This window comes from Pyxicephalus adspersus, chromosome 9, assembly GCF_032062135.1.
Source record: "Pyxicephalus adspersus chromosome 9, UCB_Pads_2.0, whole genome shotgun sequence".
NCBI lineage: Eukaryota > Metazoa > Chordata > Amphibia > Anura > Pyxicephalidae > Pyxicephalus > Pyxicephalus adspersus.
This window is the reverse complement of record NC_092866.1, coordinates 32,277,273-32,282,106: the sequence shown is the minus strand read 5'-3', so window position 1 is coordinate 32,282,106 and position 4,834 is coordinate 32,277,273.

Sequence of the window (4,834 nt, the reverse complement as noted above, 5' to 3'; positions counted from 1 at the left end):
TGATGCTGCCACTACCTCCACACTATGTCATTGTGCCACTCTGTGGCCTCCTGATTCTGTTGCCACCTCCACACTGTGTCATTGTGCAACTCTGTGGCCTCCTGATGCTGTTGCCAACTCCAGACTCTGTCATTGTGCCACTCAGTGGTCTCCGCTTAATGCTGCTACTGCTGCCGCCACCTCTGTGGCCTCCTCCTGATGTTGCTGCTGCTGCCACCTCCAGACTCTGTCATTGTGCCACTCTGTAGCCAGGTATCCCTGTGGTAAATTTTTTGACACCTCCTGCTCCGAACCCAAAAGTTACAAGGATCAAGAGGCCCCACTTTCACGGTCTGTATTCATACTGAAAACCCTGATGCTGCTGCCACCTCCAGACTCTGTCATTGTGCCACTCTTTAGCCTCCTATAGCTGCCGCCACCTCCAGACTCTGTCATTGTGGGTGTGGCTTCTGAGGAAGCAGCTGCAGGCTGGTCTGTGCTCCTCTCTCTCTAATGTCTGGCTCTAGCCCAGGGTTGGGCTGCCCTGGGTAGGGAAGTTCCCCAGGAAAGCCCCAGGCTTCTCGGCCTATATATGATGCAGACTCTGATAGACTCCGTACAACAGATTATCCAGGTACTGATAAGAATGAAAGCTGTGAAATTTCTGATAAAGATGTTTGTCATGTGAAGAGCAGTATGAAGCATGAACATGAATTGGATAAACCTGTACAGCAGATGGGAAGTTGAATACAGGGAAGCCCAGCAATGGAGCAGTCAGTGCAGTCAGGTCAGAGCAGTGTTGGGGCAGCACAGAAAGCTTTGCCCACCCCACAGGTGGTTCAGAGGGTGACTCGGAGTCAGTCTACCCCACAGAGAGGTGATGGCGGGGCAGCACTGGCCCAGCACAGTGCAGCCATTTCGCAGACGCCAAGGAAGATTTCCTTGGAACAAAAGACAATAAAGGAGAATTTGCAGCAAAAAGTTTTGATACCCACCGGCCAGGTGCGCTCAGCCCTCCTGAGAACCCAGCAAAGTAAAAACAGTACTGAAAGTACTAAAAAGCCAACAAATGCGGCTTCGGGGGCTCCATCAGCTCAGAGAACAATCCAGAGGCAGATAGAGGGAATTTATAAATTAAAGGCTGCAAATCCCTCCAAGGTGGCTCTGTATGACAGCAAGCTGAAATCAGTGGCTACGGAACTCGCTTCGGTGGTTGGGAAGATCGACTCAGTTCAGGAACAACTGGGACCCATAGGAGGAGACTTATAAGAATAAAGATAATTTCCAAGGGACTGAGGAACCCACCAGTATGCCATTGGTAAGAAAATCTGTGTTGTAGCAGCCAATATTTTCTTACCAGCGAAAAGACCTGTCTGAGGATAGCAATGTAACCAGGGAGTTTCAGCAGCAGAAGAGAGACTCTGCACTATCACCACAGCCAGCAGGGGGCAGCAGTGAGAACTTTCATTTTGCAACAGGTACATCTGCAGAGGTATTAAGGGGAAATTCTTCTCAGCTGGGAGCAATGGACAGACGTGCAGCCCAGATAATGGACTCACTTGAGAATATAGAGATCCATGGTGGGGGGAGTCAGGAGTCTCCCATTACTGATAATGCTGGGGGTAATTAGTTTGATGGGGAGGTGCTATGCATTTCGCAAGGATCTGAATGTACTAGCTCAGATAATCATGGCAATGAGGAGATGGTGCCGGATATGACAAATGATTTCCCCTCTCTAGTAAATCAGCCACAAACATCTAATGGGTCCAGTAGTGGTTCTTGGCCGGTACCTCCTCAGAATGCTTGGAGCCGCAGGGCCCCTTCACTGTTTGCTAGCACTGTCTACCTGGGCAAGCGTTTAAGAGGAGAAATGTGGTGAGATTTAAGAATATAGGTCCCAAGGATGAATTACCCAATAGGCGTTATGTGGTGCGGGAATTGTTGTGTCACCAGAAGGGCTTTTTACCAGCTGATATTCTGGCCATCATTAACCTCCCAGATAATCAGGGTTATGATATCAGCTTTAAACTAATGTCAAACTTGGATAAATTCTGGGCTCAGTTCAGCAGGTTCAGGAATACAGAAGGCTGTGACAAGTTTACCTTTATCCCAGTCTCAAAGCCAGATACAGTGAATGTCAATATCTTATTCTGGAATGAGTCGGTTCCCCCCCATGACATTGTAATCTGGCTCAGACCCCATTGCTATTTGGTCTCTGACCTGACCAAGAATAAAGATGCCGATGGGATCTCGACAGGGGGTTGGAGAGTTTCAGTGAAGCTGAGACAATCTAATAATCTCACCCATCACCTGCCAAATTATTTTTTTATTGGTCGGGAGAGAGGTGTTTATTTCTATTCTGGTCAGCCAAGGCTGTGCTATAAATGTGGCAAATCCGGTCACCTGGCCAACATTTGTACTGTAAAGAAGTGCAATCTGTGCGGTGAAATTTGCCATACAGGGTCAGATTGTGTGAATGTGCGGTGTAACCTGTGTGGTGAACATGGCCATTTCCATAGAGAATGTTCGCAGGCTTATCACAATCTATGTAATGACCCTGCAGATGAGGAGCTGATTACTGCCGCAGAGGTCTTAGAGGAAGAAGCTTTAATGTCAGAGATAATCCTGACCGGAGAAGATCCTCAACCAGAGGTGCAGGAAACCAGAACACACCTGGCCGGTGAACAACCTGGAGAACATTTATCCCAGGATTCACTGCCATCTGCCATTGTTTCTGCCTCTGCTGTGCCATCTCCTGTGCAGGGTGAGGTCACACAATCTAAACTGAAAAATAAAAAAGATAAATCTACCCACAAGCCGGAGGGGGAATGGATGTTGGTAGAGAAACCGGCAAAGAAAGTAAAAGGTGCCAAAGAAGTAGGGGGGGGGTCATTGCCTTTAACAGGTATGATGTGCTGGCGGGATCCAACACGGATCCCTATGAGTTAGAGATAGAACAGAAACTAAAAAGAATAGGAAGGGAATGTGAGTCCTGGTCAGACGATGATCCACCTACCAAGAAAAGTTCCTTTCCAGGGCCAGAAATGGAGCAATCAGTCATGGAAAATAGCAATGGGGATTCAGACTCTGATTTGCCATGTTTAGAGTAATTGTTCTGCTCCTCTGCACTATGATGGCGGAGTTCTCTTTAAGTATTGTTTCCAATAATTGAACAGTATGAAAATTAAAAGAAGTAGGCATGTAGTATATGAACACCTGAGATACCTGGATGCAGATGTGTTTTTGCTGCAGGAGACTCGCCTGTTCTCGGTGAAGTCTTTACGTGATGCGGAGGCCGAGTGGCAGACCGGACCCTCATTTTGGTCCCTGGCTGCTGAGCCTTATGCAGGGGTTGCCATTCTTTTTAATACAAGGGATGTAATAATCCATAGATTGGCAGAAATATCAATGGGTAGATGTCTGATGTTAGAGGTAACTATACGTGGGAGAAGACTCCGGTTCATTAATATTTATGGAGCACAAGTCATATCAGAAAGAGTCAGTCTATTCAATGATGTAAAGCCCTATCTGTTCTCTTCCATTCCAGTCATCATGGCTGGGGATTTTAATGTGGCCCTTAGTACAAGTGACAGATCCTCAGGAAGAACAGGGCGTGGAGATGCCAGGGTCCCCAGCCAAATCATCTCCCAGACTGGGTTATATGATGTGTTCACCTATGGGGGAAGGACCCCAGGTTTCATATATTTCTCGGGTGAATGGAGGAGTAGAATTGACCTAGCCCTGGTGAGTTGTACAGAAACTGTCACAGATAGGAATGAGAAATTAGTGCCTTATTCGGATCATGTTGCCTTTTAGGGAGCAGCTTGTACAGGAAGAAGTAGAAAGTCTCCTGCAGAGACAGATGGATAGGCAGGACTTCTATGAATGTAATGCAGATTGGTGGGAAGATGTCAAGGAGGACATCACTTCTCTATTAAAGAGGTTATCAGCCAATAGGGGAAAAAGTAAATATAGGCATTACCTGGGATTAGGGAAAGAGTTGGAGTCCCTTTACTCAGATGGGGTGGTGGCAGGGGAAAAGATAACCCAGCTAAAATCTGAAATCAAGCAATATCAGTACAGCAGATACAACTCCTTAAAGTTTGAAAGAGATTACGGGACCCCGGGAACACCAGATCCCTTTGAGAATTGCAGGGATAGAGTGGAGAAGAAACTGATAACTGGTCTTATGGATTCCCATGGGGTTTTACAGGAATCCCCTACAGGAATTACTTAAAAATACATCATTTCATCTCTTATAAGAAGTAAATCTTCTCTACTAAAACTAACAACCTTTGAACGTAAATGGAGAGAAAATCCTCTTACTAACAGACTCATCACTTTATTACAAACCTCACTGTTCTGCCTCTCCAGTCTAAGCACTACAATGTGATCTCTGTAACTTACAGTTGTGATGAGATGGCTATAACTGCAGTCTTAGGTGAATTGGCTGACAGTGACTCACTCCAAAGGACACCTTGTGGATCCTGAAGAAGTTTATTCCAAACTGTGCAGATCATACACCGATGAACAGATGGATAGGTCAAAAATCTTTTGGCAGAGGGGAGAGGGTTACCTAGGCAACCAGTGGGAGAAGGAGTAGAGAGAAGTTTAGAAATGGCTGCTGCAGACTTAGTTTGGATTGAATACAGAGCTTAGATTGACTTGCAGACAGAATGCATTGACAGTACAGACAATCTATAGGAGCTGCTAATATTACAGTTGCATGAATAGTTTCTTCAATAATCTGTGCAGAAATCTGATGAAGCTTATGCTGAGGTTTACTTGCTGGCTGAAGTATACAGGCTTGTACACATATTCTTCTATATTCCAATGTCCATATACATCTCACTAT